This window comes from Protopterus annectens, chromosome 2.part1 (assembly GCF_019279795.1).
Source record: "Protopterus annectens isolate FY-2018-M chromosome 2.part1, PAN1.0, whole genome shotgun sequence".
Taxonomy (NCBI): domain Eukaryota; kingdom Metazoa; phylum Chordata; order Ceratodontiformes; family Protopteridae; genus Protopterus; species Protopterus annectens.
The window spans coordinates 552,820,407-552,839,415 of NC_056729.1; positions in this window are offsets into that span (position 1 = coordinate 552,820,407).

Sequence of the window (19,009 nt, forward strand, 5' to 3'; positions counted from 1 at the left end):
TACTTGGGTCCCCAAATCCCTTATTACATCTTCTGTATTTAGAGGACTACCACCTATGTGGTAGTTTGTGGGTACTTTGTTTTTTTCCAAAGGGGATGACTGTGCACTTTTGGCATTTAGCTTGAGGCCATGATTTTGGCACCAGGTATTTGTCTCAGTGAGACCCTTTTGGAGGATGTCTGTGTCAGCCAGAGAGTCAATTATAGCCCCTAGTTTGCAGTCATCTGTGAACATGGTCAGCTATATTCCTCCTGTGCTTGCCCCTACCTCTGAGAAGTATATGCTGAACAAGAGGGGTCCTAGGACTGAGCCCTGGGGAATGCCACTTGTAACCAGTTTAGAGTCGGACCTAGCTCCCGCAACTCTCACCATGTGGGTTCTGTCCGTGAGCCAGTTGGCAACCCATCTTGTGACATAAGGGTTTATGTTCAGGCTGGTGAGCTTTGCTATAATACCAGAATGGGGAATGGTGTCGAAGGCCTTTGTGAGGTCTAGGTAAGCTGTGTGTACCACCTTTCCTTTGTCTATAGCCTTGGTAACTGTCTCAAAGAAGTCAACCAGGTTTAGGAGGCATGATTTGCCCTTAACAAAGCCGAACTGGGTAGGGTCCAGTGTTTGGAGGTTCCCAATGTCTCTGTTAATGAGTTCCATGATGATGCGCTCCATAGCCTAGCAGACCAAGCTAGTCAGGCTTATAGGGCAAAGATTTACATCATTTTGACACTTGTCATGAGCCATGACAGTAAGCCACAGTAGCCCAATATATCTAGGAGTGTGCAATCATTTACTAGCTAATATTCTTTGATTAGTTCAAGCACGTAGTCCATGGTTCTTGGATAGTTCCTCCAACACAAATATTTTTTTTGTCAAAAGTCATTCCAAATTACAAACTTCAAAATAGTTACCTACAAATGTCAAAAAAGTGTATCTTTTGTGGGCCCAAAGTGTTCCACACCTGCCATGCAGTGAGATGCACTCCCTGTACCTCTGTATTCCAGATAATTGACTCTGAGGTCACATTTCAGGGAAAAGGAATTTTTCCAGTAGCAGTGACCTCTACTGATGAGTGTTTGATTTGGCCAGGAATACATTATTATGCACTTGGCCACAAAGCAATTGTCCGACATCAACAGGCAGTAGTAAAATGAGCTATATCTATGGCTGCCACAGAGGACTTCACAATGTTAAGATTTGTTATCCACTGATTAAGATAAAAAACAACTTTCAGTTAGGTGTATTACAAACCATCTATGTGATACATAACAACCACTTAAAGTAACATGTATAGGGCATTTACTATATGCCAGGATGTTTGCACTTCTGACAAACAAACTACCATTTAAAGCTGTTGATCTCCTATAAGCCATTTGTTAATATTACAGCTGAATTTAAGTCACCTCTGGGCAGCAAACAATAAAAATTCATGCTACACCAAAACATACTACAGCAGATAATGGCCACATGGCCCACAGTATCTACCCATTTTTTTCCAAATGCTAGATAGCATGTTAATTACAAAAAATCCTATGTCCCTGACTCCTCACTATAACTATGTTTTTTTATGCCTTCCTAAATTCCTTCACTGTTTTAAAATCCATAACTTTCTCATGAAGAATGGTTTGTGTATCCATAAGCACTCTTTCCAGGGAAATGCTTTTTCAAATAACCCTTATCTGACCTCCTATTTTTAAATTCTGTCTTTATTGTTTTCTACATATATTTTTTTCCTGACCTGACTGTATGCAGTCATTGAAATTCCTCTGAATCACATGTAGTTCTGGTGGCAGTCTCATTTGCATATGTGGTCCATGTATACGCAGAGCACTGTAGCTAGGCAATGGAGTAAGACCATGAGTGACATATTACCCCATTCTGTAACAGCTGTTATGAATCACACAGGGCTTTGGTCCACAGTTGTACCAACACTACATCATTTGGCATAATGCTTATTAATTCCATCCAGAGTCTTTAGTAAAGGACTGCTTACTGTCAGGTCCAAATTGCATACATTATAGCACCAGAACCATATAACTACAGCAGGTGTAGCTTGTCTGACTATGCTGATCTTGAATTTTACTACTTCTCTTTAAATCCTGGAAGATTTTATTCTGTTTCATCCCTCCTTCAGTTCTTTGGATATATAGATGCAATGATAATTATGCATCTCTTCACATATTCTCTGGTAAACACCCTGCATGGTTTCAGGTTCCAGTTTATTTACAGCTTCCCCACTGCCATAGTCTTTATGGAGGTGGGGTATACACAAATGCACAGAGGGCATTAGATGGGATCTGAACAGATGACTGTACAGAGGGATAATGTGACATTTTCTCATAATGTCTCCTTTTAATCATTCTCCTACTATTTATACAATGTACGTGTATGCCTTAGTGCATACTAATACTGATCATCAGTGCTTACCTAATTTCAGGTCTCTTCATTTTTTGTTGTTAGTATCTCGCTCCCACTGTGAGACACTGTTTTGTTTTCAGTGAAGTTCTGTTTGTCTCTGAATCTGAGCTGCTATATGACCGATTTTTCTTCAAACCTGCATAAATCTCAGCTCATCTTTTCTACTTAAGCATGTATATGAGCTTTACTGGAGAACGTTTTTCAGTCTTTAACAATGATGGATGCCTTTCCTTATAGCAGTAATGTTGCATTACTGCTTACATAAGTATAACAACTGCAAGATATTAAAGTGGGTCCAGCTGATGGCTACTGTGGCACCTTAACAGCATTTCCACTTCCTTCACTAAAGACTCTGTAGTAGGATTAATAAGCATTATCCAAATTATAGTGTTGGTATGTAGTACAACTGTGTACCAAAGCCCTGTGTGATTCAAAATAGCTGTTACAATGGGGTAATATCTCACACATGATCTTACTCCATTGTGTAGCTACAGTGCTCTGCATATACATGGACCACATATGCAAATAAAACCTCCACCAGAATTAAATGTGATTCAACGCAATTACAATGACTGCATACAGTCAGGTCCAAATTGCATACATTAAAGGACCAAAACCATATACCTGCAGCAAGTGTAGTTTGTCTGACCATCCTGATCATGCTTTCTTTCTTGTTGATGTGTTGCTTAACCTACATAGCTGAGCAACACCACCAGTGATTAGGTTTCTTTGCACAGTAGAATAAAAATAAATCAATGAGGAACGGAACTTCCTGTGGTGCAGACAAACATGCTACCACAGCCACACTGTCCCCACTCTCACCCATGATGCTGCAGAGCTCCTGTGGGAATTCTCACTGAAAAGGATTCCATCATTGTCATAATACTGTAATGATCCCAGCCTGATTGTGATGCCTAATGAATGGAATATCTTCATGAATCACAGTATGCCATGATGATAGCAGAGTACAGCAGAGCAGGAAGCAGCAGCTTCAGAAGGCACGCCATACACAGGCAACCTTACGCCATAGCTGTTCTACGCTGCAATGCCCTACCAAGTCTTACAGTGATTCAGTCACATAGTCACAGTGGTGTACTATGAACCCTGACACACAACTCAACAACAGTTCCATTCATTTATACGCATCCTGTGACTGTTGTGATCCATGTCTATGAGTCATGTAACTCACAGGCTGCATACTATAGATAGCATACAGAATGCATTTATGCAGCTGTACACTATTTACAAATAGCCCCGGACATTTGCAATCCTTGAAAACACAAGACGAGTCTGTGTAATGAACCTGCACTACCCCAGTGATAACCCTCTTTTTACTCTATGCTAAATATACTTAATTAGACATTTTCATGACAGTTCATTTGTTCAGGAAACATACCTGAAATGATCCCTAAATATCTTTGGTCAGAATGTCTTGGTATACTGTACAGGTGTCTCCTTTTAACTTTGTCTGTTCTATTTAACGGAATTGAGTGACATTAGAAAACTTAAAAATTAAGCCCATTACTATACCAGGCTTATTTCTAATGGAGTTTCCCACTCTGATACTAAAGTTATTGCTAATATCCTCACAGACAAATTAAATAATAATTCTGTCTTCCATCCCAGCCAGATATTCCCCAACTACCAACCCCCCCCCACCCCCCACAAGAATCACCTTGGACAAGATTATATCCACACTACCCAAAACCAAAACTACTAGCTTCATGGGACCTAATAAGATCTCCAGCTGTAGGTTAGAAAGTGCCAAGCACCAATCAGCTAAATACTTCTGAAAAAAAAAACTCTTAAGTCTCTCCATGTTTATGTGAATGAAATATGCAAAAAAAAAAAAAACACAGTGGTGCCAATACACAAAGGTGACCCAGTTATGAAACTCAGACACTGACAATCTACAAGTAACAGCTGTGAAACTGTACAGCATATAACTGTCAAATTGATAAACAATCACAAAGGTGAGCTGCAAAGCCTGGATACAAACCAGTTTCTGTTTGTAAGAGCAGACTTCTTACCACCTTGTCAATGTCTTTAAAAGGTCACTGAAGACCTGGATGAGAGCCTGATAGTCCATATTACTTACTTTGGCCACATCAAGGCCTTTGGGACATCCCACATGCTGCTACCCTAGTAAAACTCACCCACCTTGACATAAACACATATGCAGTTCACAGGTTAGTCAACTGGCTCTCCAAGGGAAGTGTGCTGTTCAGGTATGAAGTACCTTCTCTAGTCAGAGAAGTGAGACCAACAGGGTTCCACAGGACTCTGCCCTCAGCCCTCCATGTTTGTGCATTGATAAACTCCCCTTTTACACCCTGATATTGCCTCAGGCCCTGGACCCGACCCAGTCATGGGCTCACTTTAAATGCTGAAAATGCAATATAGTTATCTTTGGGAAAGACATCATCCTTTCCTCATACAACATTGCTGATACAACTCTCAGAACAGATAAAATTATCTAGAACTTGGGTACCTGTGTTGATAACAATCATTCTTCTGATCACCAGAGCCAGATCCAGCACAAGGCTTTCTAGACAGCTGCTTAGAGTCTGGTTCTGACTGACAGGACCCATAAATGTTACAAGACAAGAAAGGATTTCAGCCTCACCATCATAGCTGCCTGACTGATATGTTTTATGAAGTACCAGGAAGTATCAGGCTGGATCTCTCATTGGCTGAATATGTGAGCCAATGGGAGAAACTTGCTGCAGTAATATATAAAGGTGTCCCCATGATGAAACTCAGAAACTGACAATCTACTGGCCTAACATATATAATCTGTAAAATTGTACAGGATATAATTATATATAATTATCAAACTGATAAACAATCATATAGGTAAGCTGCAAACCCTGGATACAAACCAGTTTGGATTTGTAAAAGTCAGACTTCTTACCACCTTCTCAATGGCTTTGAAAAGGCCACTGAAGCCCTGGATGAGAGCTTGATAGTCCATACTTCTTACTTTGACCTCATCAAGACCTTTGGCATGATTCCACATGCTGGAACCCTAGTAAAACTCACCCACCTTGACATAAACACATATGTAGTTCACAGGTTAGTCAATTGGCTCTCCAAGGGAAGCATGTTGTCAAGGTATGGGGTACCTTCTCTAGCCAGAGAAGTGAGACCAACAAGGTACCACAGGACTCTGCCCTCAGTTCCCTTTAGCATTTACTTCTCAAAAGTAAAAGATGATGTCAAGAGAATGTAGATGGGATCCATAAATGTTATCAGACAAAAAAGAGATTTCACTCTCACTACCATTTTTGCTTGACTGATCTGTTTTGTGAAGAATCAGGATATAACTCTCTTTGGTTGAACATGTGAGCCAATGACAGATACTTACTGGAGCTTCATAGTACATGGTATTTTTCAATACTAGGAGTGCTATGGTGGTGCTATTTCTTTTCAAGACTTACCTTTGATATACTTTACAAGTGCTAGAATTTCTACAGTTGGCTTCCTGGGCTGTATTAGGTTTCCATGAGCTTCATGCTGGCCTGCCAATATTATGGATTGAGCGTGTGTGTGTGTGTGTGTGTGTGTGTGTGTGTGTGTGTGTGTGTGTGTGTGTGTGTGTGTGTGTGTGTGTGTGTGTGTTTCCTGCCAGACTTCTTCTGAGTGTCCAACTTACTTAAATACTGTCTGGTTAAATGACTTGCTCAAGTCAGTGAAGGTCGAAAGAACCCAGCCCTGTACCTTTGACTACAGAAAGAAGCTTTGAGTCTTTATTTTATTTTATTTATTTTACATTTATTTTACATTTTGCACTCCTATGGATACTTTTACATTTTATCATACATTACATTACTAAAAGATACTTAGTATAAGATATAGTGACATGAACTGATATTAATATTAGAAACCATTTACAGAATAATACATAAGAACTTTTACAGAATATTACATATCATTAAGACAAATAAATTAGAAGTAAAATACTAAATAAATACTATTTTTATGAAAATTAAATAATTTATAAAAAAATTTAAAATATAAATAATTAAATTAAAAATATGTAAACAAAATACAAAAATTTATAACAGGAGGGTACAGCAGAGTAAGAGGTAAGGGAAGAGAGAGAAGTTATTCTAGGAAGAGAGGGAAGGGAGAGGAGTAGAAGAGAGAAGGATAGGAGATGAGTAGGGGAGAGGAAGGAGGAGAAGAGAAGAGATGAAGGTAGTAGCTAAAGTAAGAAGGATGGTCAGAAATAGGTTAAGAAAAGAGACAGTAGGAGAAAGAACAGAAGAAAAGAAAATTTTAGTCAGGCTACACTACAAGAACAGTAGTAGTAGAGATGTGCTAGAGTACTATACATAGTTTGTACCAGAATTAGATACCTGACCCACAGAATAACCTGTTCCTAGACTGAGTAAGAGAGCTGTTGCAGAGGAGTTGTAGGAGGTTGGAGATCTAAGGGATGTGGTTTTGTAGTAGATTCAGAATGTATTAAGTGGAGGTAGGGGGTTTCATTGTTGGAAGTAGCAGCTTTTTGATAGTGGGGTGAGTTGTGATTGGTAAAAGTAAAGTGTCCACCCTGTGAAGGTAAAAAGTTAGTTTGTGTGACAGTGCCCATTGTGGCAGTCCTGTATGGGCATGGGTTGTAATTTGTTAATGGCTAGTTTATTTGTAATTAGCTTAAGGTTTAAGATGAGTAGAGAGTGAGATTAATAAGAAAAAGTGATATGGAGGTGATAGCTGGGGTTAGATGGTAGCTGGGGGTTGTGAAGCTTTTATACTGGCTCTATTTTTATTGTTTGATGGTATTGATGTGAAATGATGTGTTTACTGAAAAATCATTTGATTATTATCGATAGTTAGTCATGAGTGACAGTTTTATAGACAGGTTGATGGGGTTTAGTTGTAGAGTCAGGAAGATGGTGAAGCATTAGGTTGGGGAGAGAGGAGGTTGGGTGGGGAAGAGAGAGTTTTTTGGTTTTTAGCAGAAAGAAGTTTTTTTTTTCTAGTAAAAGAAGGAGAAGTCAGTTAGTAAACCATGTTTTGAACAGAAGAGAGAGTATTTCTGATAACAGGAAGACAGCAAATTGAATAAAGGTGCTGCGACAGTATATTGTGAACACATAGCTATATGAGGGGAAAAAAGAAGAGGTATAGAAGAGGAGAGGAGGACCAAGGGAGAAAGAGAGAAAGACTCCAATGAAATAGGGAACAAATGGGAAAATGAACAACTGTCTATGGGTGTATTCAGAAACTTTTCATGTTCAAGTTTAAAACTTGACATCAAAAGACAAGGATTCAAGCATGTGAATTAAAGAGGAGGATCTCAAGGATGGAAGTTAATCAGGAGTGGTTAAAGAGAGGTCAAAGAGAGGAGGTCAATGAATGAGATTAGAGAGAGAAGGTTATAAGGAGTAGGATTGGAGGATGATGGTTGAAAAAGCATGGTAGTTCTACAATATGATATATGTTTTATTGTAAGACAATTGTGTGTGAACAAGTTGCTGATGTATTGATTTAGTTGCTCTTGTATACATTTCTTCAGAGAGCAATTTGCTAAGGAGAGAAGAGCACAAAATGGGAGTTGGTGTAGTGTATAGAATCCTTCCTTTAGAGGGATAAGATGGATGGGAGATTTTCTCCTTCCAAGGGAGTTAGTTCCTCTGGATTGTCTATTTGATGAGTATAGATTTTGGGACTGCATTTTCTCTTAAAGAGAAAAGAAAAAGAGAAGGAGTTTGTCAAGCAGAGGAGTACAACAAGGTTTCAGTTTGTAAATAGATAGATAGAAAGAGGTAGGGATAAATTGAAAAAAGAAGTTAGTGCCAGTGTGATTATTTTGATTGGGTGGGGATAAGTTGTATTTCTGTTCAGTTGTCTAGCTAAAAAAAAGTGAAAAGAAAAAAAAAGTTAAATAAATTTGAGGGTTAGGGGGGTGTTAGAGGGGTCATCGAGGGGTGAGAGGTTTGGTTGTTCCTTGACTGATGATGATATTTTGATTGATTTATTTTTTTTTTTGGTTTTAAGCCTATTTAGATTGGTTCTTTTGTACTTTCTTTTTCTTTTTTTAGCTTTTTTCCTAAGCTGGGTGTGTGGGTGAAGTAAAGAAAGTCAGAGCTGTTTCTATGGTTTCTGGTTTCTCCATTTTTTTCTAGAGTTAGAGTTTTAGTTTCTTAGTTTCAGGAGAGAGAGAGCTGTGTGTGTTTTTTTTTCTAATCTCTAGGTACGTTGGAGCATGTCTGTGTAGAATGGCAAGGAAGGTGTTGTTAAAGAATATACAAGCATCATTAAGTGGAGTGATTTTTTAGGGGTTCCAGTTACAAGATTTGAGTTCATTTTGGAATTGTCAATTTTAAAGTGTTTGGTCTAATAATAAGAGGTCATCTAAGGTCATCTGCACTTTATAACTAATATTTGTTTTTTTGTTAGTATCCAGTCAAAGGTGTCAAGGACTCTTCTTTTCTTACTAGACATCTAGTCTTGTAGGTGAGTGGTGATGGTTTTGAAACCATTAGGGTTTATGTATGAGGAGGGGATTTTTGAGTGTAATAGTATTCCAATCTATATTAAAGTCACCAAGAATTATTTTTACACGTAAGATGTCCTATAAGGAAGGTTTTATTAATGTTGACAAGATGTAGGATACATGAGGAGGGTGGAGAGGGGCAGGGGGGGGGCCAGTGTGGGGGTAATGTAGGAGTCCTAGTAGGTGGGATTAAGAGGTTGCTTGTTGTTAGGAAGAGAAGAGTTTTTTTTTTTTTTTGGAGTAATCTGTTGTAAGGGAGTAGTTAGTGTAGGAGTATCTGTGGGTAGAGGTAGGGAGGTGTGTTAACAGTGGAGAGTGAGAAAAAAGTGTGGAGAGAAAAAGTGTGCTTTATAATTAGTGTATTTTTCAATGTAGGTAAGAGGTAAGTAAGAAGGTAAGCTGAAAATAGGGTAGTTAGGGTAAGTAAGAGAGATAGGTGAAGAGTGGTAGTGGGAGTGGTGAGTATTAAAAGATTAGCAGATTAGATTAGGTTTTAGCAGAAAAGAAAGAAAGTAGGTTTTAGAGGTTATATATATGAATGATAAATGGGGAAAAGAGGAAAAAGGTATTGTAGGGTATAGGAAGGGAGAGACAGGCAAAGTCAGTTGATAGGTGAAGGAAGAGGAGTAATGAATAAAAGGGAAAGGATAGGAGGAGAGATGTGGAGGTATTTAGTTAGGGTTAGAGGGGTAGGACCTGTGGGTGGGGGGGGGGGGGGGGTAGGGAGGGCGGAGGCTTAACGGGGGCGGGCGGGGATCGTAAGCCAAACAAAGAAGAAGAAGAAGAAAGAGAAAAAGCTAAAGAGAAGAGAGTGAGTAAGAGTAGCCAGAAGAGAGAGAGAGAGAGAGAGTTTAGAAAGAAGAAAGGGATAGGATAGAAGGGCTGAAATAGGAAGAGGTAGGTAGAATAAAAAAAAAAAAAAAATAGAAAAAAATAAAAAAGTTAAAGAAACAGTGACATCTAGGAAGCAAAGAAAGTCTAAGTAAGTAAGGACACTTTGGGAGGAAGTGAAAGCCCTAATAAGAGGGCAAACACAGACTAATTTACAGTTTTTAAAAGTATATTTTATGAGGTTTCCACTTTTTTGCTAGAGAAAAACTAGCAGAGCAGAGGTAGACAGAAAGCACACTAGCAGAACACACTCAGGTGTAGTAGTACTGGGCAGAACACACAAGACATACAGAGGTAGTAATTTAGAAGTTCTTGAGGTAGAGGAGTTCAGAGGTGAAGGCTAAGTAGATATTAGTCCAGCAGCGGAAGTGCCAAGGCAAAGCAGAGGTAATGAGTAGTAGTCATATTCACACCCCACAGAAAGTATATTCAGGAAGAGGAAGGAATGAAGTTAGTAGAGGATTCAGAGGGAGGCAGAAAGTTATATTTTTCCAAGTTAAGTTGACAGAAAAGCACACTATTGCAGGTAGCCAGGCAGAGGTAGTTTCTATAACTTGAGGGTATAAAAAGAGGGTAATTTATCAGGAAGGCTAAGTTATATTTCAAGTCTTGAGGCGAAGTTATATTACACAATGGTTAGAGTAGAAGGACTTATAGTACAGGCACAGTACAGGGAAAACACAGGGGACACAGGTGGGACTTCATATAGTTATTATATTCAGTTCACCGAGGAGAAGGTTTTTAGAAGAAATATAGGAGACAGAGAGCACAATGGCCAAGAAGAGGAAACAGAAAGCACAGCAGCAGAGGTAGGAGTCAAACACAGGGGTACAAAGGAGGCAAAGGCACAGATATATAATTTCTTGAATTTCTTGAGAAGGCTAGAAGTTATATTCAGAAGATTTTCAATGGCCGTATACAGAAAGCACACTAGTAGGAGTAGACTACCCTTGAGAACCCTGGCAAAAACACAGGGTATTATTCTTGATATTCTTCTGGTAGGTCTTGGAGATGGGGGGGTTAGAAGAAGGAGGAAGTTATATTTTTCCATAAGCGTGACAGAAAAACACACTAGCAGAGGTGAGTGGACTCACCCACAGGCAAACACAGGGGTATATTCAGGAGGTAAAAAACTCCACCGCACCCAACTGCTAGACCTTTATTAACTTTTTTCCTGATAAATCACTGAGGATTACAGACAGTTAATTTATTTACTTCATTTTATTTAACATTTGTTATCCAGGATAGTCCAACTGGACAACAAGTGTCCATTTTCAGGCGAGTCCTGGGGAGAAAAGCTTCATAAACATTACAATTTAAAAACATACAATTTACATGAGCATACAATTACAGTATAAATATAACAGAGATGTAAAAATGTCAAAACTTAAAATGGTTACAAGTAAATGTTAGAAATGCTTCAGTAGTCAAATTACCAATTTGCAGCATTGTCCATTTCTGGGAAAAAGGAACAGATAACATTATGTACAGTATATATGACGAGCTTATCTAGAGAACAGTCTGACAAGGTGTTTCCTAGTATAATCAGTATATGAAAAGTATATATAAAGCTTTGCCAGAGCATAACACTTGTATTGTCCAGCTATATCCCTATATTTAGATGTGGCTTTATGGAGGTCCATTGTAGTTGCATAGATGGTTGGTCTAAAGATATGATTTAAGGAGGCACTTAAAAGAGGATGTACATTTTTGAAGTCTGAGGTCAGGAGGAAGGTTGTTCTGTGTTTTAGCAATTTCTTGGGCAAAGAGAGAATTCCCACAGTTGTTTCTGCATGAGATGGTTTCAATTCAGGGTTTAAGGCTTTGTTGCTGGGCCATAGTTGTCTATTAGAATTATAGAAGTTTAGAAGGCCGATCAGAGCAGGTTTTTTTCTTGGTTTAGTGCAGTATTTGGTAGGCTAGGTTGAGCTGATGGTACCTTAGTATGTCAGGGAATTCTAGCCAATGTAAGGAGTGTAGGGCTTGGCAATGCTGGGAACGTGATTTAGCATTGGCAGCAAATCTAGCGATTTTGTTGCAGCAGGTGGAAAGTTTATTCAAGTCAGTTTTATTTAGGTTTGTTAGTGTGGAGGAAGCATATAGTAGTGTAGCTAGGAGGTGGGTTCTGGCTATGGCGATACGAGGTTCGGAGGTTAGATACCTTTTGTATCTGTAGAGGGAGCCTAATTTTTTGTGGACTTTAGAAATGGTTATTGATATGTGTTTGTTAAATTTGATCTGAGGATTGATGGTAAGTCCTAGGAATTTAGCCTCTGAGACAGGGGTGATTTGTGTCTTGTTGGCGGAGAATATGGAGAAGGAGAGGTTATTGGTCTTAGTTGGATGGAACAGCATAAGTTGTGTTTTCTTGGGGTTTAATATCAGTTGTGAGTTATTAAGCTAGTTCTCTATTTCAGTGAAGGCTTCTTGGAATTTTTGTTGGAGAAGTTGGATATTGGAAGCGGAGCATATGAGGGTTGTATCATTGGTGTATTGGACTATATTGGCTTTTGTGGTTGCTAAGTGGAATTGTTTAGTGAAGATACTAAAAAGAAAGGTGCCGAGAGCTGAATCCTGGGGTATGCCTAGAGTGACTGGGAGCAGGGTAGATAGGGAGATGTGCCATTTGACGGACTGGTGGCAGTCGTCTAGGTAGCTTTTGAACCAGAGCAAAGTGTGGTTGTTAATGGTGAGGTCAGAGAGGCAAGTTGGAAGTTCATTGTGTAAAACCATGTCAAATCTTTGGATAAGTCTAGGAAGGTAGCTGAAACTAGTTTGCCTTGGTTCCTGTGGGAGTTTATAGTGTTGGTGAAACTGAGTAGGGCAGTGGAGGTGCTATGGGTGGGCGGAAGCCGTGTTGGGTTGTAGAGAGAAGGTTGTTGGAGAGGAGGTGGGAGAGGAATTGGTGATGAATGCACCTTTCTAGGATTTTTGTGAGGGGTAAGAGGATTGCTATTGGATGATAGAAAGGTCTATAGAGGGGCCAGCTTTGTGGAGGGGAATGATGAATGAGGTTTTCCACAAGGTTGGAATGGTGTGTTCAGTAATGGATCTATTAATTAGTAATGAAATGGGGGATAATGCCAGTCATTACAGTTTCTTAGTTTTTCTGGTTCAGAAAATCCATGTCTATATATAGGTTCATAGGTTCATAGGTAGGTATTAGACTATTGGCTCTAGGGCCAGTATAAGCCTAGCCAAAAAAGGTACCCTGGCTTTCGCCACCAAAGAAAATTATTTTCCGGTGCCCCTGTCAAGCAGAGCCACAGAGGTGATCCCCGGGGTGAATTTCCTATTTCCCATCCAGTCATCAAGATTTTTCTTGAAGAGTGCTAATGAGGAGCTTTGTTTGATATAGATAGGTAGTTTGTTCCAGAGTATGGGAAGTCTCTGGGAGAGGAATCAATCCCTCCGGCATGTTCTGTTTATTGTGGTGACAAGGTTTAGGTCCCTAGAGCATGTAGCTCGGAGGGATTGGGATTTCTTTAAGTACAGCATGCCCAACAGCTCTGGGTTTGACATAGCTTTGTATGTTAGGCAGAGATCACCTCTGAGTAGGTGAAATGCGACGGAGTAAAGCTGGAGTTTTTTGAGACAGTCTGCATAAGGCATCTGTTTGAGGCCGGTAATCCTCTTTGTGAGGTATTTCTGCGGCCTTTCCAGTTGTTGTAGATGTCTTGTGAGGTACATACCAAAAGGGGCGCTGTTCTCTATAATGGGTCTAATGAGTGATGAGTAGAGGGGAACAATGACCTCTTTTTACCTGGATGAGAAACCTTTTGTAATGAGGTGTGCCACACAGAAGGATTTCCTGACTACTGTGGCGATGTGATTATCAAAGGATATCAATTAAAATCTACAATTGATCTTCAAAATAGATTTTAGAGTAACCTACTCTAAAACCTATTTTGATAGCCAAACAACAAAGAATAAAGAAACGTTAGAGCTTTATGTGTATATTGTATGTATATATTTTAGTGTTTCTGATGTATTACATCCTTTGGATGGTTTCCTTTAAGAAGACCAATTGTAGATTTTAATTGATGTTATTTGACAGATTGACTGTGTCATGAGGTATAATTAGTTGTATTTAAAAATGCTGCTTTTATGAATTTGTTTGTAAGACACTGAAGAAAGATAGTTTGTATCTGATAGCTTTGTCATTTTTATTAAAAGTTTTGATGGTGTGGAGACTACTTTTTTCTTGCTTGAAGTTGCTTTTGGTGTGTATTTATACACTTTGCCATTTATCCATTGTCTTTTTGGGGTGAGGCTATGATTGAACATGGTGCTTTGGTGAGGTGCCAGTTCATTCTGCAGTTCGTGTAGAACGCAGCCTGAGATATTGTCAGGTCCCATGGATGCTGTGTTCTTGGCTTTGGATAGTGTGTTTTTTACTTGTGCAGCCGTGATTACAGGAACTTTGCATTCTTCCGGTATAGAGATGGGCTCTTTAGGGGGGGGTAAAGTTAGCACTGAAACTATCCGCCAAGATGTTGGCAATATCAGTTGGTCCTGTGCATTTAGTGCCATTGTGCTGTAACTCAGAGCACATCTGAGTGTTGCCATTGAGATTCTTGGCATAGCTATAGAATGCTTTGTGGTTGTCTTTAGAATCAGTGGTGATTTTGTTTTCGTAACTAGCTTTGGAGAATTTTATGAGGGATTTCAGCTTCTTACTGAGGCTGAACAGGGAGTTCCTCCAATTATGGGATTTTACTCTTTTTTGCAACAGTTTCTTTCTTCTGTTGTAGAGTTTGTTTATAGCAGGGGACCACCTGAATGGCTTCCTTTTTTTGGAGGATAGCATCTTGGTTATGTTAGTGATAGCACAATCCATGCACTTGTGTAAGTGCTTATACAGTGCATTTGTGTAGGATTCAGCAGTTGTACCTCTATTGTCCGTCTGCATGGGTGTCATGAAGTTTGTCACTTCTGTCTTAAAAAGCGTGAAGTTGGCTTTGGAGAAATTATTTACGGTGGTTTCCCTAATGGGGGGTGGGGGCGGGATGTGGATGTCTAGGGTGATTAGCTTGTGGTCGGATCTGACCAACGAGGAATTGACCTCTGGTGTGGAATACCAGTCACCCTTGTTGGTAATGACCAGGTCTAGGATATTGCTGCCCCTGGTGGTGGTGTGGATAAGTTGATCCAAGGCATTGGAATTCATGAATTCCAGAAAACGTTTTCCCAGTTAATGGTGGAATAGTTGAAATCACCCATTATTAGGGTGTTGGGTTGTACCCTAATATTTTCCAGTGTATCAAGAAATGAGGAGTGGGAATCCTGGAGCATGGTGAGGGATCTGTAGCAAGTTGCAATTTGGACTGTGGTCTTGCCGAGAGTTAGTTGCACTTGGATAATCTCGGATGCATTATGCTGAGCAACTAGCCTGGAAGTGTGGATATCCTTAATGAATATGGACACTCCTAGTGTTTCGGTCCAGGTTAATTAGCCAAAAGGTGTGGTATGAATTATAGCCTGGTAATGCAGAGGTGCTCTCTGGATGCTTGAAACAGGTTTCTGTCACTGCACAGATGTTGATGTTCTCCATTTTAAGGACTGCCTCTAGTGAATGCATTTTGAGGTTGTTCTGTTAACTTCTTAGGTGAATTTGAGTTATCTTGCAATTAAAGCCACAAGCTGTTAATTAATTACTTCCTGTAGTAAAAAGTGCAGTGCTTGAATACTTTTTCCTTCATTTATCTACTGTGCAACTTTGAGCAAATCACTTATTGCTCCTAGGTTTCACCTTGAAAGTAGATACTTTGTTCAGTGGATTTACCTGGTTAACAAACAGACAAAATACTTAAAAGTTGCCCCTTTTGGAGCCTTTGGGGCTTTTGGCCCCCCATTATTTTTGGCTTTGTACAGAATTCTTTAGCAATGAAGTTAAGAAGTATGTCTGTCTGTTCCTAGTAAAATGTGTGGCTTTCTGACAAATTGTTGTACAATGTACTCATTAAATAATGATATACAATGTACTCATTAAATAATGATATACATTGTACTCATTAAATAATGATATACAATGTACTCATTAAATAATGATATACAAAGTACTCATTAAATAATGATATACATTGTACTCATTAAATAATGATATACATTGTACTCATCAAATAATGATATACAATGTACTCATTAAATAATGATATACAAAGTACTCATTAAATAATGATATACATCGTACTCATTAAATAATGATATACATTGTACTCATTAAATAATGATATACAATGTACTCATTAAATAATGATATACAATGTACTCATTAAATAATGATATACAAAGTACTCATTAAATAATGATATACATTGTACTCATTAAATAATGATATACAATGTACTCATTAAATAATGATATACAATGTACTCATTAAATAATGATATACAAAGTACTCATTAAATAATGATATACAATGTACTCATTAAATAATGATATACAAAGTACTCATTAAATAATGATATACAATGTACTCATTAAATAATGATATACAATGTACTCATTAAATAATGATATACAAAGTACTCATTAAATAATGATATACATTGTACTCATTAAATAATGATATACAATGTACTCATTAAATAATGATATACAATGTACTCATTAAATAATGATATGTAAAGTACTCATTAAATAATGATATACATTGTACTCATTAAATAATGATATACAATGTACTCATTAAATAATGATATACATTGTACTCATTAAATAATGATATACATTGTACTCATTAAATAATGATATACAATGTACTCATTAAATAATGATATACAATGTACTCATTAAATAATGATATACAATATACTCATTAAATAATGATATACAAAGTACTCATTAAATAATGATATACAATGCACTCATTAAATAATGATATACAATGTACTTATTAAATAATGATATACAAATTACTCATTAAATAATGATATACATTGTACTCATTAAATAATGATATACAATGTACTCATTAAATAATGATATACAATGTACTCATTAAATAATGATATACAAAGTATTCATTAAATAATGATATACAATGTACTCATTAAATAATGATATACAATGTACTCATTAAATAATGATATACAAAGTACTCATTAAATAATGATATACATTGTACTCATCAAATAATGATATACAATGTACTCATTAAATAATGATATTCATTGTACTCATTAAATAATGATATACATTGTACTCATTAAATAATGATATACAATGTACTCATTAAATAATGATATACAAAGTACTCATTAAATAATGATATACATTGTACTCATTAAATAATGATATACAATGTACTCATTAAATAATGATATACATTGTACTCATTAAATAATGATATACAATGTACTCATTAAATAATGATATACAATGTACTCATTAAATAATGATATACAATGTACTCATTAAATAATGATATACATTGTACTCATTAAATAATGATATACAATGTACTCATTAAATAATGATATACATTGTGCTAATTAAATAATGATATACATTGTACTCATTAAATAATGATATACAATGTACTCATTAAATAATGATATACAATGTGCTCATTAAATAATGATATACAATGTGTTCATTAAATAATGATATACATTGTACTCATTAAATAATGATATACATTGTACTCATTAAATAATGATATACAATGTACTCATTAAATAATGATATACAATGTACTCATTAAATAATGATATACAATGTACTCATTAAATAATGACATACATTGTACTCATTAAATAATGATATACAATGTACTCATTAAATAATGACATACATTGTACTCATTAAATAATGATATACAATGTACTCATTAAATAATGATATACAATGTACTCATTAAATAATGACATACAATGTACTCATTAAATAATGATAGGCATTCAAGTTGCAGACTTTATCTCCCTCAGAAAATGGTTGCAAACTCAAAACACGTTATTCTAGATACTTTTTAAGTGTAAATGAGAAATATTTAAAATTTGTTCCTGATTTAAAATTACTTTCCCCTTAATTCCTGAGATAAGCAGTTCAGAGGGCATGGGGGTTCAATAGGGTGCATTGTATGGTTGTCACAGCAAAGAGTTGAAATACCCTTCTCTATCATTATGTATATATTTGCTCATTCATTTTATTGCAAGAAAAAATGTGTGTGTGTGTGTGTGTGTGTGTGTGTGTGTGTGTGTGTGTGTGTGTGTGTGTGTGTGTGTGTGTGTGTGTGCGTGTGTGCGTGTGTGTGTGTGTGTGTGTGTGTGTGTGTGTGTGTGTGTGTGTGTGTAAATACTTTGTTCCTGCATCTCAGAGTAGTTACAGTGTAAGGGAAGTGTGGTTATTATTCTGCTATGAATAAAATGGGCAACATGAAGTCAATGAGTTTAATGTTAAAATATTAATTATGAATGCACTTTTATTTAACTTTTTTTTTTGTGGGCACACTGGTGTGAAATGCACTGTGTTAGGCTATACCAGTTTGTCTAGTACTTAATGCAGATGATTAAGACTATGAGTTGCTACTGTGCTGTTTCCTGTAGTGCAGGGTTTCATTCCCTCCACCGTCATTTGTTTTTTGTGCAAGTCAAACCAAGTCACTTCACCAGATAGTGCTCCTGGGCTGTCCTGAAAAAGGGGCACTTGCATCCAGACAACTGTCCCAAGCTGTTAGCTAATGCACTACACATTTGTTTTGAGTTCCTACACCCTTCAGATAACTGCTAATTACTTTTTTATTATATCTAATTTGTCTGTGAATCCTAGCACATCTCTTGTAGTTTAATGGATTGACAGATGTATTTTCAATATTCAAAGTAAGAGAAGTTTACTGTTGCTCACAATAAAACTCTTTTCAATGTGAGTGTTTTGTCCATCAAACATCTGTCAAGTGTTTTAATAGAAGTTTTGAATTAAATGCAAATCTCTGTGATTATTTTAAAAGTAAAGACGAAAATAGTGTACATGTTGATAGGTTTGAAGAGTGTTTTATGGTAACTGAGAAGAGACAGCTAAGTAATAGAAATCTGGTATGCCTGTGTATGGGGGGGGGGGGCATCCTGGTCTCCTTCCCTGCCTAAGGCCCCATTTGACCATGATCTGACTCTGCTGATCACCATGTCTTGGTAATAGTCAGCACGTCCTTATATTCTGCACAGCTGATACGTAAGGTCTCATGTACTCTTGGTTGTTCTA